This window comes from Cricetulus griseus, chromosome 2 (genome assembly GCF_003668045.3).
Source record: "Cricetulus griseus strain 17A/GY chromosome 2, alternate assembly CriGri-PICRH-1.0, whole genome shotgun sequence".
Classification (NCBI taxonomy): Eukaryota; Metazoa; Chordata; class Mammalia; order Rodentia; family Cricetidae; genus Cricetulus; species Cricetulus griseus.
The window spans coordinates 100112431-100139772 of NC_048595.1; the positions used below are offsets into that span (position 1 = coordinate 100112431).

The 27342-nt window shown below is 45.8% G+C and overlaps 1 protein-coding gene across 3 annotated transcripts in view; it reads right to left on the reverse strand.

Annotated features, from left to right (window-relative positions):
• The window catches only part of Rusc2 (RUN and SH3 domain containing 2), a 43015-nt gene extending 17079 nt beyond the window's left edge, over nucleotides 1-25936 (reverse strand). The window contains exon 1 of one of the 3 annotated variants that reach the window (XM_027403246.2): nucleotides 25803-25936. The gene's annotated coding sequence lies outside the window, so the exon portion shown is untranslated. Of the gene's footprint in view, nucleotides 1-6788; nucleotides 7163-25790 lie in introns of those variants that run through there. The other 2 variants (XM_027403247.2, XM_027403249.2) reach the window with 2 other exon arrangements.
• Between the last annotated feature and the right edge of the window lie 1406 nt (nucleotides 25937-27342).

Below are 27342 nucleotides of genomic sequence, written 5' to 3' on the forward strand. Positions count from 1 at the left end.
TTCCTGCCTTTCCTGGACAGGCTCTCACTTTGGTGTCCATGTATGTAGGTGCGGTGTACCAACTACTCTGAACCCAGAGCCCCTTCCGTCTCGACACCGGCATGGTCTCACAACATTGCACGATCCTGTTTCCTGCCCTCCACATCAGCTCCCTGGCTACCTCCCTGTTCATTGTTCCCTATCATTCTACCCTCGCTCTGCTGTTCACATCCAACACTTCCCGGGAACTAACCCACTCACACTGTACTCCCAAACTGTATTCACACACTGCAGAACTCCTATCTATTCTCATGGTCGTGGGTTCTCTACCAACGTGCAGGATGGGAACAGAACCTAAGGAACTCTCTACCTGGTTGGCAACTGTGGACAAGAGAACTCCAGAAGAAAGGTTCCTGATTTGTGTTCATCTGCATCTTTCTGTTGGTTTCTTTCTGTTGATTTCTTCAGAGCCAGCAGGAAGGGCAAAGGCACTCAGTGCTACTCTTTAGTAATCTGACCTTGACCTGAGGTCCTGCTGAGAGTGCCCTGGGACTGTCAAGACTTCCTGACTGGGCCTTCTCTGGGCAGGACCAAAGGAAGAGAGCAGGATGGTGGATTTGAAAGTATTAGTTTAGCTTCTGCTTAGGTCTCTTCCTGCTAGGAAGTGTCACTGTGTAAGAGGGCTGAGTGCCTTCAGCATCACAGTGTCCCTCTCTCCAGATACTGTGAGGCATTTTGGTCAACATCCCTTCTTAGCGCATCCAAACCTGGAGTCTGGCAGCTTCTTCTACACTAGCAGAAAGACACACGTCTATGTGCATGCATGTGTGCGTATGTGGAGGAAGGCAGCTTCTACAGTAGCATAAAGGCACATGTCTGTGTGCATGTATGTGTGCATGTGTGGAGGGAGGGCCACCCAGCTTTCTTGCGAAAAAATGCGCGGATCCCTGCCTGGTTGTCAGCACAAACTTACAATAGCTCTAGAGGTGTCTCCACCCATTCCGCCTTTGTGTCCAGATCTGACCCTCCATTCTGACAACTGCAGCTACAGCAGCTTCGTTGGAAATACCCGGAAAGGAAGAAAATGATCTTGTTTCTTGACCAAATGGCACAAACAGCATTAGCTCAAGCCTCTTCCTTTCCCCAGCCCATGCATGCAGAGATGAGTTTGTGGGCGCATGCTGCCGCTGCCACTCTCCCTTTCCAAAGACAAAGCCACCCTTCAGGAACCAGAGCCCAGATGCTAATGGTGAGCTTGCCTCTGCCTAGTTGCTACCCCCCTCCCCCTCCAGAGCCATACCTCTGCAAGGAGCCTCGAGCTGGACCTGGAGGCTCCCGCCAAACTCTACCTCGGCAATCTCAGCTGAATCACCGGTCCCCACGATCACACAGGGGTGGGTATCAGGCTGATTTTCTAAGATCTGCTTTCTGCTAATACAATGGCATCCTAGCTAATGCAGGGAGGCTGCGCAATCTCAGCCTGTCTTCTTGCTGCTGCTGCCACTGCTGCTGGGCTGCGGTGACGTTGCTACCAAGGGGGAGGGAAGGGGAGGGAAAGAAGTAGGCAAGCCCACAGGACAGCCACTCAGGTTCCCGGCCGGTCCCTGCTGCCGGTTAGCCTGGGGGGGGGGAGTCAGCTACAGAGGGCAGTAGGTGCTGGATGGAAGATGATGGAGACTTTCCAGACTGCAGCAAAAAATAAGGAGAGAGCTGGGCCCAGTTTCTCTCCGGGCCTAAGTCTGGGTAGAGGCTGGGAGCTCGCTTCCTTCCTTCCTTCCCTCCTCAGGCCACTCCTTTTAGCCCCTCCTTCCTCTTTTCCTCTACTGTGAAAGACTACTTGTTTTCCAGCTTTTTCCTTTAGTAAGGCTGGGTTAGGGTGGAAAGTAAGCCTAGGAGGGGATTTTAGAAGCCCCATCCAAAGGCTATGAGAACAAAACAAGCCCAACCCCCCAGCCACCTATCATCCCACCAACAAAACGGTAGGCTTCTTTCTTAAAATCCAACCTCGTGGCTAGATTCCTAGGATACACCTCAGGGTGGGCTCTGTTCATAAAAGCACTGGGCCCTGGCAGGCTTCTCTAGCAGGGTGGTAGTGATGCTTACAGCCAAGGTGGCTGCACAACACCTTTGTAACATAGGGTGGGCCAGTTGCATCAGTTTTTGGTCCTTGCTGACTGGGGTTCACCTGGGATTATAAACCAGGTGGAGAGTTCAGGAAGCTCCTCCCAGAGAAAGGAAGGCAAAGGAAATAGGCAGATTTCTCTCAGAGCAAAGAAAAATTTCTGCTCTGCCTGTAAACCTACTGAATCCCCCATCTCTTCCTTGTTCAGGTTCTGGGCCAATCTGTGAGAATAAACGAGTAGTAGTGGACCATACAAGGGTCAGATGAAAGGCAAGTGGTGGTGTCATCTCTGTTCACTTTGTGCCACTGCTCAGCTATGCTATCCTTCAAAACAGCAGCTTTTAGGCCAGGAATGGTGATACACGCCTTTAATCCCAGCACTCAAAGCAGAGTAGGTATATCTCCGTGAGTTTAAGGCCAGCCTGGTCTACATACTGAATTCCAGGGTGGCAACCTGTCTCAAAAGCCCCACAAATCAACCAACCAGCCGAGCCAGCCAAACAGCCAACCAGTCAGCAGATTTCACTCTAAACTGTTTCCTTCCTCCTTTCCCCACCTCTTCCAGAACTGGGGATTGAACTAAAGGCTTTATGTGTGCCAAACAAGCTCTCTATCCCTCAGCCATCCCCCAGCCTCCTCCGAGCATTTCTACTCCCCAGAGGGTTGAATCTGTGGATGGAGAACCCATGGAATGGAGGGCTGACCATGCTGTTGTGACTCCATGGGGAAGACTTTGGATGTCGGGTCTCAAGAAGCCTTAGGAGAAAGTATGAGTCTGGGCCACAGGCACTAACTCTCTTTTCTTTTTTCTTGGCTTTATGGAGACAGGGTCTTACTATATGTAGCTCAGACAGGTCTCCAACTCGATGTATAGTCAAGGTTAGTCTCAAACTTGTGGCAATCCTTCTGCCTCACCCTCCTGAATGCTGGGATTACAGGCATGTGCTATTACACTCATCTCTTTCCCTTTCTTGCTTCTTCCATGCCTCACGAGACCTGTGTATCTCCTGACTCCATACACAACTGATCTGAATTGCAGAGACGGAAAATGGTTACAGACTCATCTCCAACCTTGACCTGCCTGAGGGACAGTTGTCCCTGATCCTACAAAGTAGTAAACAATGAAGAAGGAATGGAAGGAGAAAGGGAGGGGTTTACAACAATAAGCCATAACTAGTCCTCTCATGGCTGGAAAGGCTTCAGGGTCCTTGCCTCTTCTGGAGCTGATATAGAACACTTAGGGGCTTTGTTGTAGGTTGAGCAAGTCATCTATGACCACATGCAGGGAGTGTAGTTGATCCCTGTGACAGCTTGGGGCCCAGGGTCTCTGTCCCTGACACCTCCGTCCAGGCCAAGCAAGCACTGTTTGGCAGGACTAGCGACAGCTCTCACACACTCAGTGCTTCCTCTTAATCCAGCACACCACAGACCACAATGTCGCCATTTCCCAACCTCACTGCATGCCTGGTGTTGGAGAATGCCAGGAGGGTGCTGGATCTCCTAAAATTGCTGTGTGGGTGCTGGGAACTGAAGTCAGGTCCTCTGGAAGAGAGTTGGAGCCATCCCTCCAGCTCCTAATGTGTCCTTCTCAAATATAAATCTAGAGCTAAAGAACACTAGCCTTTTGAGGACAGCCCCTAACACAAAGAACAGAGTCAGGTGTAGTGATTTTAGCATCTGTGATCCTAGCATTTGTGAGGCTGAGGCAGGAGGACTGTGTTTGTGGTCAGCCTGGATCACATAGCAGGGTCCTGTCTCAAGAGGGACAGAGCAAGAGGACTATGTAATTAATATCTTTGTCCCTGATCTTTCCCAACTGTCACTCCATTGACCTTTCACCTCAGGAAACTTATTTGGAAATAAGGGAGTACTTTTGTTTGTGTTGTTCTATTCAGGCATATTTGATAACAGCAACAACCCATGTTTGGCCATGTTTCACCCCAAACTGTTATGACTGAATCTAATAGCAAAGATAACATATGCTCAAATTAAAACAAGTCAAAATAAATTATGATAAACTGTATTCTTCTGATCTAGAAGCATCCTGAGGCAATTTCTTCTTGTATACACACACACACACACACACACACACACACACACACACCATATATATATATATATATATATATATATATATATATATATATATACATATATATGTCAGAGGACAACTTTCAGGAGTCAGTTCCCCTTTTACCCTCATGTGGATTCTGGAATTGAACTCAGGCTGTCAGGCTTGGTGACAAGTACCTTTACCCATGGAACCAACTCACTGGCCCATCCTGAGACTCTTAAGATCTATGTGTGCGTGCTACATGCATGTGTGTTTATGAGCAGGGCTGGTAAGTGCATGCTCACGAATCACCAAGGCTAGCAAAACTAGCTGGTCAGCAAGTCCCAGGCATTTGCCTGTTTCTGCTTCCCTACTGCTGGGATTACAGGTGTGCCATTGAGTCCTGCTTTCACACAGATGCTAAGGATCCAAACTCATATCCTCATGTTTACAGGGCTAGTACTTTACTGATCCAGCCATCTCCCAGCTTCCAAGATCACACTATGAGCACTATAGAACTGCTATGTACGAGGCACTGCAGGGTGTTTGGGAATAGTAGTCTAAGGTAAGGGACTTAAGAGTTTCATTAAAATCATTGCCAATCTGCCTCTGGGGTGGACACGGCAGCAGTATGATATAAGAGTTAGAACATGGATTTCAATTCTTTTCCCAGTCTTAATATACAAAACAGATCTGCTCTAGTTGAAACTGGGACACTAAACCACTGTACTCCCCAACTCCCTTTCCCCATTGTGAGGATTCTGAATAGAATTCAAAGGGATTCTACCACTTAAAGAAAAAACATCCCAGAAACATTTGGGCAGAGGCAAAGACAGGACTGAACATGGTTTGTTGAAACTGAAGAATATGAAGAATGAAATAAATGGTTTAACTAAAAGAAGTCATCTCTGGAGGTTGGGGAGATGACTCAGTCAGTTAATTGCTGGCTGTGCAAGTTTGAGGGCCCGAATTCAGAGCCGTAGAAGGCTGGGCATGATGGCAGTATGCCTGTAATTCCTGAGCCAGGGAAGTAGGAGGATCCTGGGGCTTGCTGGATCGTCTAGCCACATAGGTGAGCTCCAGGTTCAGAGGAAAACCCTGACTCAAAACAATAAGGTCTTTGAAGAGGTGATCGAGGAAGACACCTGACACGGATCTCTGGCCTCCACATGCATGCACACACACACATGTACCCATAAATGTACCTACACACAAAATATTCAAAACAGGAACATTTCTTTCTGCATGGCTCCTAAATCAATTGTTAATAAAACAATAGAGTAAGCTTTCCAGAGTGGAAATAATCTTTGTTCTGTACGTGAATTTATGAGTGTTCTCTTTTAGAACCCCCTTCCCTGGCTTCAAGGTCCTGTGCCTTCAGAGGCTGTGAGATTAGATGAAGGTGCTGAATTCCCCATAGGAAAGCGCTTGTCTCTGAAATACATGAGAGACGCTCAAAGAATTTGGAGATTTGAAAACTGGCATTAATAGTGGGTATCAATCATTGGCTGAGTTACAAGGAAATAAGCAAGCTGCCAGATGTGTGAGCACACCTGGCCATGACCTCAGGAGTCTGTCTTTATAAATGGAATGGCAGCCCACACCCACAAAGTCATCTGGCTTCCCTCTGGGCAGTGTAGCTGCTCCTAGCTGAACGGGATACTCTTCCTAGCTGGTTTCATGTTATTTTGGACTCCAAGCAAGGCTGGCCAGAATTCTGGGAGTGTTCTGGAAGGGCTGTCCCAGACACACCAGCTGCTTCCTTATTAGGCCTCCCTAATATAGTGTCCTCTTTCCAAGCACAGGAGTTGTTCTGCTTTGGGCTTCTTGTCTGTGCTGCTGAGGAGCTCAGCTAAAAGTCTGCCTCTAAAACTCAACACAAGCACCCTGCAAAAGGCCTGACCCTGTGGCAGGACAGGGCAACCTGGTGTGGCTGTATGTCTTTCCCCCAAGTCTGTCTGCTTCCTCATGAACTAACTGACAATGTGCAGACACCTTTAAAACATCACTGACAGAAAAAACCCATGGCAAAACTCACACCTGCTCCAAGCTTCTTAGTCTCAGCAGTGGCTAGCGCTCCCAAGGTCCCAATTCAATGAATGGATACAGCAGCGCTGGGCCATTACACCCCAGAATATTATAAGCCACCAACTGTTGCTGACCAAGAATCACTTTTCTTTATTTCACAAAAACCTGATAATAAATTTAGCTTTGCTCCAGGGTCTGTCTGTCTGTCTGTCTGTCTGTCTGTCTGTCTGTCTGTCTGTCTGTCTCTCTTTTTATAGGGAAGGGATTAGACCTAGAAAGACAGTCTTTTCAGGCCACATCCTTCTTTAGCTCAGATTCTAGCACCTGGTCATTCTGAAGACCTCTTATGGTCCCTTTCAGGTATAATTACAAAGTAAACCAAATCCTATCTCCAGGGAGGGTTCTTATGCAAAGTGTTAACAAATAGCCTTCCTGCCCTCTTCATTCCAAAGTGAATGTGCATACATACTCTCAGAGACCAGCTTGCCATGTCACAGTTATGTGTCTAGAGACTGAGAACCTGCTGCAAATCCTATTTCTTCTGAGGTTAGACAGGTTAGAGGGGAGAAGAGGACATTAAGGAACAAGGCAAGATTCAGGTCCTACCTTGACAGACTGAGTCTTCAGAAGGAGGGATGGAGAATGCAGCAGTCAATGAGGCTCACAAAGTCTCCCAAAGCCAGATTGAAGTAAGGGAGCGAGACACCACCAAGACTAGAGACAGCAATAGTGCTGAAGCCCAGTGTGGCCCGCTTTGCTTGGAGACAGTTCTTAAGCACTGCTTTGCAGGAGTAAGACAGCTGGATCAAACAAGGCCCCTGAACTGCTTCTCAACTGTCCAGTATGGTCAACCCCTTGCTTATTATCCTTTGGTAGTGCCTTTTGGCTCCTGGGCTCTGGGAAGCAGGGTCACAGTGTTCTCTGCTCCCCCTCCTCCCAGACAGTGGACTGAAGCATGCAGGCTGCCAAACTGCTAGCCAATCAGTTTGTCCAGAGCTGTAAATAAAAGGGCACATATGCATGGCAAAGTGGCTATGAGAAGAATCTAGATTGAATTACACAAACCAGTTGTGGGGCCAGGGTGGGGGAGGTGAGGGAGAGAGCAGGGGGAAGCCTAGATGCCTTTCAAGGAAACCTCCAAGTACACCCCACCTCAGCATGACTGCCACCACAGGCTCCAAGGGAACCTGGTTCCAATCTGGCCATGTTCTCAGCAGCAGGGTCAGTGTCTCTAGGACTCCTCTGTCACGGTGGAAGCCTTTCCTGGATGTGCCTTATTTGCCAGTAGAGTTTAGATGGCAGCTTCCAGAGTCCAGCTCTCAGTACTTGGGCAGGGTACTGGGACTGCCTTTGTAGTGGCAGCAAAAACTTTCTTTGTACCAGTAATGGTATTTGCTTTAGTTACAAGGCCAAGGTTAGCGAAAGTTTTGTTCTGTTCACTTAAATAATTTAACAAGCAGGTGTGTGGTTTCTATCTTTGTCCCAAGGACTCAAGAGGTTGGGTTCTGAAACGCACAGAGCAAGGACTTGGCGTTAAGATGGTCCTAATTCCAATCTGAGACATAGCCTGCCAGCTATGGAACTCTGGGAAACTTCAGGCTGTAAACTGCTGTGATATTCCCTCAAAGGCTGGAGGTGGAATTAAAGAGCACATGTCATACCTGACATACGTGCTCAGTAATATGTCACTATGTCTAGTGTTCTTGCTTCCTTTCTTCCTTCCCAGTTTCCAGAGAAATCTAAAGCCTTTAGGTCTGAGGTATTTGTGGGCAAATTATGCAACAGTCAAAGGAATAAACTGGCATGATGATGCACACCTGTAATCCCAGAACTACAGAGAGGCAGGCCACCCTCAGCTACTTAGCATGTTGGAGGTCAGCCTGGACTGAAAGACACTGTCCAAAACACAAAAACAGTGTCAAAGGAAAGAGGACAGTCATGTCCTCTTCCTTCCTTCCTTCCTTCCTTCCTTCCTTCCTTCCTTCCTTCCTTCCTTCCTTCCTTCCTACCTTCCTTCCTTCCCTCCTTCCTCCCTTCCTCCCTTCCTCCTTTCCCCTGCACTAGGCCTAGTGATCCTGTGTCCATCAGATCTACGCTGGTAACATTCCTGGAGTCTTACTTTACCTCCCAGAGCAAAGATGCCACTCTGTTGATAGTGTTACCTGCTGTAAGACATACTCCCAGACTGAAGGCCCTTCTCTAGGAGCCCTAGCTCAGCTCCCAGTGGGTGAAGGGGAGGAACAGCCTGATCCCAACGTGGCAGGATAGGTCTGTCCAGGCTGTTGTATGCCCAATCACAGCTGCCTGTTCGGCCTACAGACTAATAATAGCAACTCTGATGGCTATGGATTAAGACAGAACTGTACGAGGTGTTTATTTTTACACTCTGGCGTCAGTATCAAGTTCTACTGGTTACTGTCCAAATGTAGGGCAGCTTCCTGCTATAGGAGTGGCCTCAGGCTTCTCCAGGTTGCTAAGTTGGGTTCTGAAGGAAGCAAGATTTGTGGGAAACAGTTCAGTGTTAATAGACAGGGAAGTAGAACAAGCAGATGTCAGATGTCCAGGTGTCGGTCATCACATAAACGTCAGATTGAAGGCTGCTGCCCAGAGCATTTTCCTCAGTCGGGTAGGCCTCTTCTAGAAGAGGTAATGGTTGTTTCGGTTGGGACACTTACAAACTGCTTGTATTGAAATGATCTGAACAAAGTCAAGGAAGGATTTCCACCCAACATTTCCAAGCTTGGCCTTGTCACATGTCACAGACAAGTGCGGTGTGTACTGACAAGAGAAAGAAAGGAATCCTTGGGAGAATATTATGGGACACATGAGACAAAGAACAGGCTGAAACTGTCCTCACCTGATTTGCAGTTTTCAGCAGGAACATCATATTTCATAGAAACTTGGGCCAGTAGAGCTGCATTCCTACAGGACACAACAGGCTAGAGCCACCAAGAAACCAGATGTCTGGCCAGAAGCCAGCGTCCACGTCACCTCTTCCCAAAGGCCTACAGAGTGGGGTCCCAGTAACCTTACATATGCTGACCACAGCACAGGGAGCCCCAAGGGGAGTGGGAGCCCCTGCCCTGCCCCAAGGGGCAGACAGCACTGTGAGGAACAGACAGCTGGGCAGCTTATGTAAATAGATGCAGACAGGCCTAATGAGGGCTACTCATCAACAGCAGACTGTTGGAGAATGACAAAAATGCTCCACACATCAGGTAGGAATGCTGAAGTGCAAAAACCCAGGCAAGAACACAGGAACAATGACTCCTTCGCTTCCCTGCTATGGTTGACTCAGTCACACCAGCAACACAAGGAGCCAGGGTGTGAACCTAGTCAATACATTCTTTTTCTGTCAGTCAAGGCTTATCTACCTGGTCATCAGAACAACAATGCAGCCCCAGAGACAACCAGATTTGATCACCAGTGATAAAGGTGGAAGCTAGCATGCCTGGGATCATGGCAGGATGCCCAGGGCAGGAACACTGCTTTCACTCTTGGCATTTTCTCTGATGTCCTAGCCTGTCCTCACAAGCTCCAGGTCTGCCACCTGTAAAGAGGGCTACTTGTAGTTATCTTCTGGTGGTGAAGCAATAACAAAATTGGAAAACTATAAAGAATAGGAAATGTAAAGGCTATGAATAACGTATTTGAGCCAAAGCATTTCAGAACTGTAATCACTGATGCCAAGGCAGAGCACCCGGCTCCCTCCTGGGCTTTGCCCCCTTCTAGGTCACAACGGCCATATTGGAAAGTGGGTTTAAGAAGCAGGTGAGATAGTTAAGAATCTGCTTGGCTCCACGGGAGGCAGTGACTTCCACTCACACACAGGAAAGAAGTAGGAAAAAAAAAGCAAGCAGGGACTCCTTCCTCCCCTCACCACCACCTTGCTCTATGTTGACTGTGATGGCCCGGGGCCCCGGCTTGAGGCTGTGCTCCACCTGATGTACAGTGGGCAGCAGGATTTACTGGACTTAGTTTAGGCACCAGAAAGCGATACAAATGAAGGACTGCGCACTAGGGAGCAGCTGGGACAAAGGCAGTCCTGTACCCTAAGCCCAACACAAGCCTTTACTCTTCTTTCTAGTCCTGCAGCTCCTCAGCTAGTCAGGTCTCTAGAACTCTCAGAGACAGAAAAGAGAATCTATTCCTCATTGGTACGGGTGCATGTTTACTGCCACTGCCTTTTCTGAGGTGTAAACACCTGAAATTCACTGTCAGAAAATTTGAAATGTACAACCCCTTAAAAAAATGTAAAAATCAGCTGGGAGGTGGCGCACACCTTTAATTACAGCACCTGGGAGGCAGAGGCAGGCGTATCTCTGAGTTAGAAGCCATCCTGGTCTCAAGAAAAGGAACAAATGGCTGACAGCTATATTACCCATTACTTATTGATATTACGCTCCCCACAGTGCTATTCATAAACACGTGTTGGTCATAAAACGCGTTTCTAATCTTTAGAGTAACTGTGTCCCTACTTTGCATCAGAGGAAACCAGGATGGTCTGTGATTAAGTTTAGCCAAGACCACAGACCTGGAAAGATTAGCGCCGGGCTTAGAACACTGGTCTGACTCGCTCCTAAGTCCTGCTATCATTACTCTAACACACTGCTAATATCCTCGGTAGAGAAGAATACTGAGTAAATGCCTTAATTTGAGACTTGTTTAAATTTTGTCCTAAAACAGAACAAAACCCACTACCCTTCTCAATAATATGATTATTAATAAATGACAAGGTACTACAAATCATAAGCATGGCAATTTCCTATGGCAGTGATTGACATCAAATCAATACGGTTATATTCACACTTAACCTTGTGGCTTATCTGAACTAATATGTATTTACTCTTCACAAGAATAAAACAAGATGTAAATGTGTTCATCTTCGTCTAGTGGTTAAAGAAGTCTCTTCAAGTGTTTGGTGTTATCTCTGTTATTTTGGGCTGTACTGAATTATCTCCCTACCTTCCCTACCCTCAGACTGTTAGCTGACAATCAAATATTCATTCTTACCCCCTTTCAGCTTTGGTAACTCAGCTGAATATGATGCTGTCCAAGTTGAAGTCTGTATTCCTATTTCCCCTTCGGGAAATCTTTGGGGAAATCACTGTATGATGAATGGGATACATCCTTCCTCTCTCACCTATCCTACTGCTAGCAGGGAAGGTGTGACAACTACAGCCACTACCTAGGGCCATAACATTGGCCTGGGAGAGGCTGCTGGGAGACACACCAGGGGAACAGCAAGCAGTATTGGGACTCACGGAACATGGCGTGGCCATCAGCCTTGGAGAGGCAGAGCCCCAAGGACGACATGTCTCTAGGATCTCATGCTGTTTTTGAGCACAGCTCTGTTTATTGCCTTCATGGCCACCTCGTCCCTCATAATCTATGAGCTATATGAAAACTCTCAGGGATTTCTAGCTCCTCAATGGGCAGTGTTACTGGTACTTACAATAATAGTGATTGGCTCTTCCCAAACATTGCTGCTGGAGCAGATTAATGATTCAACCACCACTCTTAGAAAGAATATAGACATAGAGATTGTTAGGAAGATAGGTTAAAATGTGTTTGTTAATGGTTTGAGGTAGAAAATCTTGGGAAACAATTTAAAGTTTATAAAGACATGCTTTTGACAGTAGAGTGAGGGACTCATTGGGGTCAGGGAACAAAAACAATGGCAACGTGGCTATTGCTGACATAGCTTTTTTTGCTAGAATGAGTTGGTGATCAAAGGCGATGATTAATTTTTTGTACCCACTTCTGCCTTCAGGTTCCTGATACGATTTAACAAAAACCTGCTGATGAGTGGGTGTGCACCCGAGGATTTAAATTACAAATGATTGTTTTTCATATATAAAAGTTCAGACGTGATTTTCTTAGGATTTTTTTATAAGGTTATCTTTGGAGATAAATAATAAAATGATTAATCCTTTCTTTGTAACCACAAAATGCAGCCTGCCAATAAAAGAACTGGCTGAGAAAAGTACCTTGCCTGTTTATACTCTGTTAATCTATAACAAGTTGCTCAACATGAATGTTTGTAGGTTCTTGGGGATAATTTGTTTTTCATCTGTAATTCATAAAATGTTCAATCATGTAAGGGAACTGTGGGTCCTTGGAGATTTGTTTTTCACCTGTAATATGTGAAATGTTTAATCATGTAAGGGAAATGAGAAACGTGCTGTTTTTTTTTTATTTGTATTCATTGTAATTATTTACTTGAAAAATAGAATGTAACCCCGTAGTAATTTTTATATTGCTTGAAAGCTTCTGCTGGGGTATTTAAGCTGTAAGGGAAAAATAAAATGAAAAAGAAGGGAACATGAGGGTAAAAGAACAGAACAGAAAAAGAATGGAGTAGAACAAGCAATGGAAAGAATAATAAAATGAAGACCTAGACTTTGGCCCTCAGAAAAGACCTCATGTATCTGTCTGTCTATCCAGTAGTTCACCTGCTCTGCATCTCCTCTTCAGTTTCTCTGACCTGTTGAAGGCTTGCCATTGTCAGCACCCTAGGTGAGCTCCTGACATGTTGGAGAGGTAGGTAGGGGTGTGTGTGTGTGTGTGTGTGTGTGTGTGTGTGTGTGTGTGTGTGTGTGTGTGTGTGTGTGTGTGTGTGTGTGTGTGTGTGTGTGTGTGTGTGTGTGTGTGTGTGTGTGTGTGTGTGTGTGTGTGTTGTGTGTGTGTGTGTGTGTGTGTGTGTGTGTGTGTGTGTGTGTGTGTGTGTGTCCCTTTTTCGCTGGCCCCAGGGAATTAAGTTTTACTCCCTCAGATAGCTGAGTGACTAGTCCGTCAACTCTTCGTCTCCCCATCAGTTGCCCAGGGCTCGTGTCTACAGCAGCAGGAAGCAGCATAAAAGACTGGAAGGGGCCTGGATGGCACAGACTATGCAACGCCACACTTCTGCTGCTATTGTGTAGAAATAAACTTTTCATCTTACTGAAGTCACACATTTTGGGCTTCTGATACATGAGTATATGTATGTTCTACTTTAGGTGTCCTGCCACATCTCAATAATCAAGTCTTACTGATCCTATCCGCCTTTCTCCATCCTTACTGCTACAAAAGACTAAGCTATAAGTTACCATTTGTCTGAGTCTTTACAACATCTAGCTTGTAAAGATGTTGACATCTGGAGTCATCCTTTTAAAATAAAGTCTCTTCCCTAAATACTCTTAACAGAATAACTGACTGAAGAGAGGATTTTGAATATTTCTAACACAACTGATAAATGTTTAAGGTGAAGGATATGCCAATTACTGTGACTTGATCATTTTACATTATGTAAAGACACAGAAATATCATGTTGTACCTTATAAATTGTACAGTTTTGGGACCATTTAAAAATCTTCAAAGAGTTCTAAAGAATCCCAACTTCTCAAAGGTATACTTGACCTTTCACAATTCCTTCAGGCTCTTTGCACTGTGGTTTCTGTACTGTCTAGAAAACTGCTCATTTGTCTAAATGACTCCTACACAGCCCTCAGATTTTCCTATAGTTTTGTTAATCCTGGGTTAACACAATACTTCACAGATGGATACAAACCTGATGGTCAACCTTATAAAATAAATAAAACCATGAGCATGCACATGACCCTAAGGGCTATAAGATATTGTAAATACCAACATCTCATGCATTTTTTCCTTTTCTCTTTGGCTGCATGCTACAGACAGCAGCTGTGTTCTTCATCTTTGTAGCCACCTAACCTAGCCTAAAGCCTGGTATGTAGCAGATGCTTAAGCTGTGTCCTGAGCTCACACATGTCAGGCAAGAACTCTATTTCTGAACTCATTCAGCAACTGAATCTTCACTACACTACCCTGGAAAGATGTGTTTCTCCAGAGGGGCCTGAAGCTGTCGCAAGTGTGGACGGTTTGTACGGTCTGACTCCAGTTCTCTTGGCCAGGGTGTGGAGTACTGGGGAGGAAACAAGTTCACTGGCTGGCTTCTGGGACACGCAGAGTGCCCCAGGGACCACTTCCACTGCTGGGCCTAGGCCCAAGCATGAGACCCAGAACAGCGTGTTCTGACATTCCTTCCTCTTTCCGCCTTTCTTCCCATCTCACCCTTTAACCTCACCAGTCTTCAATTTTGCCATTAGCTATTCACGGGGGCTGCTGAGTAGCAAGGAAAGAATGCAGGATGTGTGGCAAAAAGTACAGCATTAGTCCAGGAACAATCTGGTTTTTTCCTTAAAAGGGCAGAAAAAAAAAAAAAAAAGAGGGCAGTCTATGAAGTTACATAAGACCTACTGTCCTCCCTGGGAGCTACTCCAACTCCATCTGGAAGACTCTTCAGGCTGTTTAGAATTTCAAGGAAGGGCTGGGCATGTCCTGCTTGGACAACCTATACTGGGGCCATCTCTAGAGGTAGGGAGGTTCTGGCAGGGGCAGCACAACTCTTCACTCCATTGCCAACTGCAGCTCCACTGGGTTCACTTGGGGACAGAACACGGCATAATTCACTTACAGTCAAACCTCACAACAAGGACAAGCCCCTTTGCCAAAACAAAGTCCACCTGGCATCAGGCCTTTGGGGCCCCACTCCAAAAGAATCAAACAACCCAATGCAACAGCATACCAACCAGGGGGTGGCACGGTTTCCTCCCCTGTTTCAGGTAGACTGACAGTGAATCTGTGGTCCTAAGACTCCGAGACGCCACTCTTACCCCCAAACTAGACAATCTAGTTAGTAATTACAACTGAACACCTATGAAGTGCCAGGTACTATACTATGTGGACAAACAGACCTGATGGCTGTTTGTCTTAGGTAACTTCATGTAGCTACTAGCTCATCTAGGGAGACCAAACAAGTGAGCAAGACGATGCAGGCTGGGGTGGGAATGTAGCTGAATGACAGCACACTTGCCTAACATGTAAAAGACACTGTTTTATCCCCAACACAATCCCCCACTAAAACATGAATATACAAACTATCATCTAGGCCTTGGGAATGGCTGAATCACAAGTCAATAGTTAAAATTATAAAAACCGCCGGGCGTTGGTGGTGCACACCTTTAATCCCAGCACTCAGGAGGCAGAGGCAGGCAGATCTCTGTGAGTTCGAGGCCAGCCTGGTCTACAGAGCAAGTGCCGGGATAGGCTCCAAAGCTACACAGAGAGACCCTGTCTCGAAAAACAAAACAAAACAAAACAAAAATTATAAAAACCACTGGGAATGAATTTAGAGACAGAGTTCTTGCCTGACACGTAAGCTTCTAGGTTCAATTCTTAGTAAGGAACACACACAAATATAATTAACGTGGACTAGAAAGGTGGCCCAAAGGATAAGAGCTCTAGTTGCTCTTAGAGAGGATCTGGGAATGCTCCTAGCACTCACAGCAGCTCACAACCATCTGTAAATCCAGTTCCAGGGTATTATATCATGCCCTCTTCTGGCTTCCATGGGACCACACATGCACATACTCACATACATGCAACAAAGCATTCACAATTAGCCTAAGTACAATTAAGGAATACCACAGAAAGCTCTGGAGCTGTGGTGGTAACATGGATCTGAGTTTGATCAAACCCATATGAAAAGACAGCCAACCTGGTGAGCATTTGTAATCCCAGTGCTAGGGAGGCAGAGACAGACAGCTTAGCCTAACTGGCAAGTTCTGGGCCAGTGAGAGACCCTGTCTCCAAAAAAACAAAACAAAAAAAACAAAACAAAAAACCCAAGATGGACAGCACCTGAAGAGAAAATGTTCTTAAGGTTGTTCTGTCTTGTACCTGTGCATACTTGGGTACCTATGTTCGTGTTCTCTCTCTCTCTCTCTCTCTCTCTCTCTCTCTCTCTGTTTTGTCCAGCAGCTAACTAGCTAGTGCTCCTAACCACCGAGCCATCTCCCCAGCCCTAACACCTTTCTTAATTAAAGCCTGCTTACACTGTACTAGTGACTAAATTGCTTGTGTTTAAACTGAAAATGCTGGTTTCCACAAGTTGCTGGAAGAGATCAACACCCTGACCCAGCTGAGGTCTACTTTGACTCATGAATTTTGTTGGAGTTTAGCCCCTGTTTGTATTTCATATTTATACTTGAGGCATAAGAACTCACATGACCCATTACAACTTCAGGCCATTTATTTTTATTTCTTTGTGGTCAATGTAGAGAGCAATGAAAAGGTGGGCATAGGATTCTAGTTTTTTCCTTCCTTCCTCCCTCCCTTTTTGTTTTTGAAACATAGTCTTACTATGTAGTCCTGGAACTCACTCTGAAGACCAGACTGACCTTAAACTCACAGAGATCCATCTGTCTCTGCCTCCTGAGTGCTGGCATTAAAGGCCTGCACCACCCTATCTGGCTGTTTTCACTTTTTCTTAAGACAGGTTGCTGCTATATATAGCCCAAGCTGGACAGAAACTGTGATCCTCCTGCCTCTGCCTCCTGAGTGGCTGCAATTAGTCATGTACCATTATGTCTGGCTTCTGCAAAGGACAAATTCCATTGCACCAGGCAAGTGATACGATCACTTTCAGTCTCAGATTCATTTTAAAACTTTTGAGATTTATTTATTTTTAAAATTTTGTATGGGTGTTTTGCCTGCATATATGCTTGTCTGTGTACCACTGGAGGCTAGAATAGGGCATCAGATCCCCTGGAACTGGAGTTACAATGACCGTGAGTCATCATGTGGATGCTAGGTCCTCTTGAAGAGCAGCAAGAGCTCTCACCACTGAGCCACCTCTCCAGCCCTCAGATTCATTTTTATAATGGAGATAATATTACCTTTCTTACAGGTGAAAGGAAAAGTTAGAGAAAAGATACACAATGTCAAAAAGACGGTGACTAGTATTTACTGAGGACTCAGCAAATAACAACTATAATAAAAATATCCCAGGAATCTCCTTTTCCTGCCTTTGATCTAATTTACAACAGGGAACCATGACATTATTATGGCCCATGCTTCCTGTCCAAAAGGAAACTGCATCACATTCTTTAACCTTTCTTCACTGCTCTGTTCTCTGCTCCTGTGTCATAGGAAACATCCCAAGAGAACAGAGAAAGAAAGACACAGTGAATTTGAAGCTATCTGCAAATCAAGAACTCCCCATCCAATAAACATCACTAGGACATGACTACCTGAATTTCCCACTGTCACCAGAACACAGTGGGAGAGTCCTCCACAAGAACTCAGGGCTGACAAGATTTGCATACAGAGCACCACACAACCCTGCTTCAGAAAGCTCTTGCAGGGAGTGGTGGTACATGTTTTTACTCCCAACACTCACAAGGCAGAGGCAGGTGGAGCTCGGTGAGTTTGAGGCCAGCTTGTCTCAAATTCTGGGTTAGCCAGGACTACCTGTCAAAGAAAAAAAAAAGACTTTTTTACCTGTCTATCCTGTCTTCTAAATTCCTACAACCAATGCTCAAATTTGGGACTCCCTCAATCCTCAACAATTTTTGCAAAAAGATAACAGTTTACAATGTTGTAGAGGAAGGCAGATGAAATCACACACATACAACTATAAACTGTGATAAAGGAATAATAAAGGACCTGGTCAGAAATGAGCAGGAGGGAATTCTGCTCTGAGGCAGAGGTGTTTAAGCTGAGGCCTGGAAGGACCTTCAACAGATGAAGGCTGAGCAGCAAGAGTCAAGGCAGAGGAGGAAGAAGCATGTTTGGCCCTTTAGAAAATAACACTGCAAGGTATTTTCACAGTTCTGCCAAAGAATTTAGGGGAGAATCAGGAACAGAATACAGAAAATTAAGCAAGTCAAAAGGCAATCAGTACTAAAAGTTACACAAGGTACACAGCAATAAGTGTTCACAGGTCAACTCTCACAGTAAATGCAAGATATTAATTAACTTAATTGGAACTTGTGAAGAAAATAGGTTATTATTGTTATTGTTATTATTATTATTGGGTTTTTTTGAGACAAGGTCTCTTTCTGTAGCCCTGGATGTCCTGGAACTTGCTTTCTAGATCATATCTGCCTGAGCCTGCCTCTGCGTCCCAAGTGCTGGGATTAAAGGCATGAGCCACTACCAACCTTCGAAGAAGACTGAATGCTAAGTTTTTGCTTTCTATGCTAGGAAGTTACAAGTTATTTAAAATCAAGAAAAAATAACTGGGTTTGGTGGCACAGGATTACAGCACCAGCACTTGGGCCACAGTGGCAGGAGGGGGTTAGGAGCTGCAGAACAGATACACAGTATAAAGTGAGTTCTAAGTCAGTCTGGGCTACTGGCTCTGCTCAGAAACACACACACACACACACACACACACACACACACACACACACACGGGGGGTGGGTGGGGGGTGGGTGGGTGGGGTGGTGGGTGGTGGTGGTGGTGGTGATGGTGATGGTGTTTATCTCTTTGTGTCCAAGGCCAGCCTGGACTACACAGTAAATTCTAGGGCAGCCAGGGCTACATAGTGAGACCCTGTCTTGAAACCAAAACAACAACACATACTCATGCACGAAAGCATGCGCCATACTGACGCTATAAACCAGGCATGGTGGTCTGAGCCTGTAATCTCAGATCCTGGAAGGTGGAAGCAGAAAGACAGCTGTGACCTGGGCTACATAATGAGTAAATAAAAGAAATAATGGAATAAGTGTATTATTTAGAAATGTGGACATGGCTAGTGAAACAGTGAAGAGACCTGAAAATAGTAATTATTGTCCGGCATGGAGGCATATGACCTGGAGTCCACTGGTGATCGGCTAGAAACAACCAGGGGATAGGAAATAGAATGAGAAAGGTGGGTGAAGGGTCTCGGGTGCTGTGGCACATGCCTGTGACGCCAGCACTCAAGACAGATGCATAGGAAGGACGCTCATGATTTTGACATGTTTTTTGCTTAAGTACTTGAAATGTGAAACTGAATTTTCTTTTTAAAAAGAACTATACAGGAAATGAAAGGAAGTGCCGAGAAAGTATAAAAACATACAAACAAATTAAATATGGGTTTTTTGATTTAGTTATATGGCAAATAAGTTTAGCCTTTGGAGCCTGAGCTAATACATTCTAGCAGGAAGCTAGATGGTCTTACTTCACTGAGAATCTCACACGTTTGTGCAATGTACATTGATCGTTCTCCCCCACCCCTACCTTCTCTCATCGCCCTACTGCCCTGTCTACAGCCTCCTGCCCCACCTTCCCCACGGACCTTTCTCACGTTCATGTCAATTTATTTTGTTTTCTGACCCACCGAGTCCGACCAGGACCATCTCCGTGGCGGTGAGTTTGGAGCTATGCGAGGGAGCCAAATACACAACTGAAGACCAGTTATCAACCTGTGTTTCTTGTCCACAGGGCCTTATGTAAGAAACTGAAACACACAGGCTTTACTATATTATGTTCCTGGAGAAGATGACAGACTTTTTATTAAACCAAGAATTCCAAGCAACAGAGGTTTTCTTGTTTAAGTATCAAATTTACTTAGGAAAAAAAAAAAAAGCCCAGCAGGGATTATGGAGGAGATGGCTCATTGGTTAAGAGCACTTGGCAACTTATAACTGTTTGTAATGATAATGCCAGGGAGGACACCTATGCCCTCCTTCCCGGCGCACCCCCCAACCCCCGCCCCGCCCGTGGCCTGTTCCAGGCATACATGTGGTACACATATGTATATGTAGGAAAGACATTCATACACATAAAAATAAATACATAATTTTTATTATATATATATATATAATAATATATATATATATATATATATATATATATAAATATATATACACATACACACACACAAAAAGGCTTAGCTGCTTTGGTATAAATACTTCTAAAATGTATTATACTCTTTTTATTTTAGAGTACATAGGCTAAAATGTAACCTTTCCTTGACAGTTCTGTTTTTTAAAGATTAATCTTTTTACATGTCTGTAAGTGTGTCTGTGTATATATATGAATATATATGTGCAGGTGTTCACTGAGGCCAAAAAAGGGCATTGGATCTCCTGGAGCTGGACTTACAGACAGTTGTGAGCTGTCTGGCAGGTGCTGGGAATTAAACTCTAGTCCTCTGCAAGGGCAACAAGCATTCTTAACTGCTAGGCCACTTCTCCAGCCCCACAATTTTCTATTGTTGATTAATGGACCAGCTTTTTTCCAGGTGTCAGCTGAGGATTCAGTAACCAATTCATCAAATCCATAAGGATTGTGTGTTAGGAGAAAATACAGCTTACTTTGCCAGCTCTATTCAACAGATACCAGGGGGCCTCGCCTGAGAAGTGAGGCCAACAAATAAATAAGTAGATGACATCCAAATTGAAGAAGAATAAGTAAAATTATCTTATCTCATAGGAAATGGTCCCACACCCAGGAAACCCTAAAAATTCCACAAAAAGCAGTTAGGACAAATTTTGTAAGATTGCAGGACACAAAAATCAACACATAAAAATCAGTTGTGTTTCTACCCAGTAACCATGAATAAACCAAAATGGAAATTAAGAAAATGATTCCAAATAGTAACATCAAAAAGAAAAAAATACTTAGGAATAAATTTAAAGAAATAAAAGACTGGCACAGAGTTTAAAGTCAGCCTGGGCTAAATAGTGAGAACCTATCTAAAACAAACAAAAGAAGAAACTATCAAGAAAGAAAAGCCAATTCATGGAATGGGAGAAAATATTCACAAAGCACTTATCTGACAGCAGGTTAATGCTTAAATATGTAAACAACTTATATAACTCAGCCACAGAAAACAACCCAGTACAAACGGGGCTAGCACTTGAGTAGACATTTCTCCAAAGAAGAGTTATGCGTGGCTAATAAACATACAAAAAGACATCCATGGGGGCTGGAGAAATGGCTCAGCGGTTAAGAGCACTGACTGTTCTTCCAGAGGTCCTGAGTTCAATTCCCAGCAACCACATGGTGGCTGACAACCACCTTGAATGAGATCTGGTACCCTCTGCTGGCATTCGGGCAGAAGACTGTATACTAAATAAATAAAATCTTAAAAAAAAAAAAAAGACGTCAACATCTCATTGTTAGCAGAGTGCAAATCAAACCCACAAGGAGCAAGAGTGGCCTGAGAGAAAGGAAAGAATATGAACAACTTACAGTGGTAGATATATGAAAATGTTATAATAAAACACAAGCTGGGCTGTGGTTTCGAACACCTTTGATCCCAGCACTTGGAAAGCAGAGGCAGGCTGATCTCCGTGAGTTCAAGGCCAGCCTGGTCTACAAGAGCTAGTTCCAGGACAGCTTCCAAAGCCACAGAGAAACCCTGTCTCGAAAAACCAAAACACCAAAAAAACAAACAAACAAACAAAAAAACGCCAGCTACCTGAGAAGTTGAGGCAAAAAGATCACTAGTTCAAGGCCTGCTTGAACATGCTAAATTCAAGGCCACTCCCAATAACTTAGACCCTGTCTTAATTTTGAAAAAAAAGGGCTTGTGCTGTAGCAATGGTAGAACATTTCACTAGCTTGTGTGAGGCTGTGGATTTGATCCCTGGCATTGTAAAACAGAATAGCGAAACAAACATAAACCTATAGTGACATTACTTTATACTTATGAGGACTGTCACTTAAAACCTATAGAATCGGGGTAGGTTGGAGGTGGGGGAGAAGGAATGGGGTGGGGGGAGGGAGAGGGAGAGGGAAAGTACATGTGAAAATATTAATAATTTAATAAAAAAAGAAAAAAAACAAAAAAAACCCTATAGAATCACGTTTTGGCAAAGATATGGAAAGAAAGACTCCTTGTGCACTGGTGGGAGTGAGAAATGGCACAGTATTTATGAGAAACTATGTTGGTTCTTATTTAAAAAAAAAAACACAAAAAACCTCATAAAACTATCATATAACCCAGAAACTCATTTCTTGATATAAATCACAAAAATTGAAAGAAGAAATTCAAACATATCACACACTCATATTTGATGGGGGAGGTCCTTCTGTGTGCTGTGAATATGATTCTCTTATTGGTTGTTTTAGCCAATGGACAGGCAGGAAGTATAGGCAGGGCTACCAAAATAGGAGAATTCTGGGAGGAATGCAGAGAGGAAGTCACAAGGGAGAGGTCTGGGCATTCTCTGGTAAGCCAAGACCAAGTGGAGATACACAGATTAATAGAAGTGGGTTAATAATCAAGAGAGAGAGAGAGCTAGCCAATAAGAAGCCCGACTCACCAAACAGTTTTTAATTAATATAAGCCTCTAGGTGTTTATTTGGGACAGTGAAACTAGTTGTCCCAACTAGCTGTGGAACTAGTTGGGACAAAATGTCCATCCACACAAATTCATTCCAGCATTATTCGGAACAGCTAAAAGGCGAAAGCAACTCAAGTGTCCATCAACAGACAAGACAAATGGAATATGGCATTTACATGTTCTCCCGTGCATGTGTGCTCGCACGCACACAAGCACACACAAGCACACACACATAAGTATATTTAGCTTTAAATATGAGGGAGACTTTAAGATAAGGTATAACATGGATAAAACTTGAAAACATTATGTTAGGTAAAAGAAACTATTTCAAACTATCATGAATCTACTTATATGGCATTTACAGCAGCCAAATTGAGAGGTAGAAGCGAGATGCTGACTCCAGGGTATGGAGGTGGGGGAAGCAGTCTTACTGGCACAGTCTCCATTTGGAAGATGAAAGGAGTTAGGGAGATGACTTGGTGATAAGAGCACTGGGTGCTCTTCCAGACCACCTGGGCTTGACTCTCAGCACCCACATGCTGGCTCACCACCCTCTGCAATTCCAGTCCCAGTGGGGTTAGACACCTTCTGCTGGCCTCCAAGGGCCCCCTGCATACAAACGGTGCACAGACATATGTGCAGGTGAAACACCCATAAACAAAAATAAACAAATGCATACATTTAAAAGATGAAAGTTCTAAAATGGATGGAGACGGTTGTACAATATGAACATCAAGTTTTATCACAGGGAAAAGGAGAGTAAACTTGGTACAAGGCAGAATGTGCTGTCAGTTAACGTTAGCTTAGTTGCCAGTGTAAGAATCCCACACCCACCATTCTACCCCAGCACCCGTGGCCGGTAGTCATAGCACAGTGTTGACTCCTGTCCACCCAAAAGGTGCTCCCATGCAAAACAAGACTCTCTGGACAGAAAGAACAATATTACAAATCACTGTTGGAGTGGGTACCTTCAGGGTAACCTAAACTCCCATCTGTCAGAGTGCTTCACAGAACCTGGCCTTACACGATCATGGACTGCTTGTGACCTCTTTGGTCAAGTGACTTTTAGCAAATGCACAGTCATTGTGTATGAGTAACAGGAAGACAGGAAGAAAAGGGTGAGTTATTGTCCTAAATTTGCAAGCAAGCCCTGAGAGGAAAACAGAACACATAAGCCTCCCCATGAACTATGGTTGCCAGATTTAGCAAGTAAAATTATAGGGCTCTGCTGTTTATCAGAAATTCAAATTTAACTGGGCAGCTAACTTATCTGATAATGCTCTGAAGTTTTGGGATTAAGGAAAAAAAATCAATAATCCAGGGTGTTCTGACTTAGGGTTACTGAGGTCTGTAAGGAGCCTATGCCAGAAAAAAGCAGAAAATTCTAAATTCATAAAAAACTGATTATGAAAAAGAAAAGTGAAAAAAATCATATTGCTTAGTTTGGCTCAGGAGCCCCTCCCCATGGTGGGCTTCTATGTCTAAAGTTTTACTTTACAAAGGCTTGTAGGAGGAGGAGGAGGAATCAAAGCTAGACACTTAGCACATGAAAAAACACCCTTTGCATATGGCTGAGGCAGGCTTGCCTTCTGAAAGTGATGATCAAGCTGCTTGTGGTGGCCTGCACCTTTAATTCCACCCCTCAGGAGGCAGATGTCTTTGAGTTCAAGGCCTGTCACGGCTACAAAGTAAGACCTTGTCTAAAGAAACCCAAAACAAGAAGTGTCCTTTGACTTCAGTATAAAAAAACAACAGAAAGCAGAAAGAACGTATAAACCCCCAAGGCCAGGCAGCAGGACGAGCTGCTAGGGATGGTGGTTAGGTGGCTTCATGGGAAGAAGCCACTTACTGCTTATGGTCTACAGAGCCCTTGAAGGAACTCCTATGCTAGCTATTTATTTATTTATTTATGATTTGTTTATTTCTGGGGATTGAAGCCATTGACTTGATGCCAGGCAAGCTCTCTGCTGGCAAGTTACATCCCCAGCACCCTCAGCCACTATTTTTTTTTTTTTTTGGGGGGGGGTTTCCGAGACAGGCTTTCTCTGTGGCTTTGGAAGCTGTCCTGGAACTAGCTCTTGTAGAGCAGGCTGGTCTTGAACTCACAGAGATCCGCCTGCCTCTGCCTCCCAAGTGCTGAGATTAAAGGCGGGAGCCACCAATGCCCTCAGCCACTATTTTTATTTTCTAATTACTTTGAGCTCGTGTTGAATAATGCTATCAGGCCCTTCTTCCTAGCTTATAAACGGCTACTGTTTTCCAGCGCTGTTTCATCATCCAGCAACACCGCCTAGTTTCCTTAAAGCCTGGGCCAAAAATAAGTCCCTGAACCCTGAACCTAACCAAGGTCCTTCACTTTTTCAACCCGCCTGAAGCACCAGTTCACCTGCTACAGAGTCAGATTTAAGGGCTGGGACTGGCTCTAGAGTTCTTCCCAGGGGGAGCAAGCTAGTCTCCAAGGAAGAGAAACTGTAACCCTGGCAAAGCTCTTTCAAGATTATCTGTGTAGCCTCTAAGGAACTAACCAATAAGATTCTCTGCAGTCCCAAGACCGCCTTAAAAACAAAAACAAAAATAACATAGACAGCAGGTACACAGACCTAATGCAAACGAATCTGGAGGAAGGAATGGAAAGGTGATACATTCTGTATATTCCTAGACTGAAAGACTGAACTAATCCCCTAAATGATACCCCTTTCTTCTTTATGTAACCGGACACACCTTTCCTGCCCCATAGTCCCTGCATTGGTCTCATTTATCCATTTATCTGACCATAGTGTATTTAATTCGTGCTACTATGTGCCAGGCACTGTGCTGGGGACTGGGGAAACAAAGATAAGCAGTGAATGGCCCTCTCAGTGTCCGAAGGGCCACCCTGGCGATCCACAGCTAATCTATGACAACTGGATCACTTTGTCCTTCACGGCAGGTGAGTGCAGTAACGGGGCAGCAGCGAACTAAAGGTTTCCCCCAGGTAAAATGGGGTGAGAATGAGAGAGGACTGAAGCTGGCTCTGGGCAAGGACCAATTTGGGGAATCAGGAGCCGGAGGGACGAAGGGCGCAGAGGACCCGCTGCGGTCACTGCCAGAGAAGACAGGCAGGCAGCTGTGCTCCCACCGGGAGGACACAGATGTGGTGGGTTCAGCGATGGCTGGCACGAGCCAGTCCGGGCGTCTCGGGGAAGGGGGACAGTTTGAGGAGACAGTTGGGGATGAGCTTGGGGTGGTGCTCAAAGGGGGCTGGCTGGTGCTGGGTTTCTGAGGGTTCCTTGGACCTCCGAACAGCAGGGTCTGCAGCAGAGCCGGGGACCAGAGGGTGCAGACGGGAGGCGCAAGGGCGGGGCGGGGCGGGACGGGCAGGCCGAGCGCCTGGCTGTGGGGCAGGGTGGGTGGGCAGGCCGAGGCTCCTTCCCGAGGGACCCCTCGCAATGTAGAGACAGTGGGAGTCCAGGGTCCCGCTAGCCCGGGGAGAGGCGCGCCTACCTCGCTGCTCACCTCAGCCGTGTCCTTCCGCGCGGGTGGCGTCGTCTCGCGCCTCCCGGCGCCTCCCGGGGTCGCGGGGCAGCCCACGCCGGCGCTCCGGTCCGCTCCCCTCGGCTCGGCGTTGGTAACGCCCGGCGCCCCCTGCAGGCGTGGTGCGGATGGTCCGCTCTGGGCAGCCCTCGTGCGGCCCCTCCGCGGAGCGCGTTGGTTCGGCCCGCCAAGCCCGTGAGCGCGCCCACCTCCCCGGCGGCGGCGCGCTGCGCCCGACGCCAGTCACGCGCACAGCCTCGCCCGGAGCCGGCGGCCGCGGGGCGGCGCCGCCCTGCGCTCGAGCTGGAGGAGCCGGGTGCGCAGACTGCGGGGCCTCGCGGGCGGGTGCGTGCGGCCCGCCTCCAGCATCGGCCTCACCCGCGAGCCTCGCTGTGCATTCCAGGAGAGCATCGTGAAGAAATGTAAAACAAACAAAACAAAACACAGACAGACAGACAGACAGACAGACAGAACGAACAAGGACAAAATGCGAAAGTCTGGCCTCCCTCGAGATCAGTGGATTCGGCCCCCGGGGTGTGGTGTGGGCGGGGGAGGGGATCTCGCACTCGGGCTTTGGGATTTTCAAAGTAGCCCATGCACAGCACAGCCAGGGGTGAAACCTGGGACGCTTACTCCTCCTGCCTCGAGGGCAGCTCGGGCTGGGCTGGCGAAGGACGCCGGTGCTTCCCTGCTGCTCGGGAAGCCCAGTAGGCAGCAGCCATTCTAGAAATGATGAGAGTCTGAGACCCTGCCCTTTAGGAAGCGCAGCTTGGTGGGCCAGCCAAGGAAGCAGATAAGTCACAGTGTGCTCAGAGTGCTAATGTATCCTAGCCACACAGTCACAGAAAGCCTGGGGACTGAGCTTTAAAGAATGAGAGGTAAAAGTTTGTCGGGCTTGGTGCCACATGCGTTTAATTTCATAGGGGCAGGCTGATCTCTGTGAGTTCTAGGCAAGCCTGGTCTATATAGTGGGTTCCAGGACAGACAAAGCTACAGACATAGTCTCAAAAAGCAAAGCAAAAGCAAGCAAGCAAGCAAGCACAAAAACTGTTGTAGAGGGAATCAGCATGTGTGGAAAGACAAAGGGGCCGAACAACTGATAGCACTGAGGGGTGAGAAGAGGTGGAGCCGGGGAAGAGATAGTTGGGCAGGCTTGAATGATGGAGACTTTATAATGACTCAGGGCTCACCTGTAAATGATGGAGAGACAATAAAAGTCTTTTTTTTTTATTTTTTTAAAGCAGGGTATCACTATGTAGCTCTGGCTGGCCTAGAACTTACTTTGTACAGCAGGCTGGCCCAAACTCAGAGATCTGCTGCCTCTGCCTTTCCAGTGCTGTTATTAAAAATGTACACCAACGGGCTGGAGAGATGGCCCGGCGGTTAACAGCACTGGCTGTTCTTCCTAAGGACCTGGGTTCAATTCCCAGCACCCACATAGTAACTCACAATTGTCTGTAAATCCAAGATCTGACACCCTCACATAGACATACATTCAGGCAAAACACCAATGGACATAAAG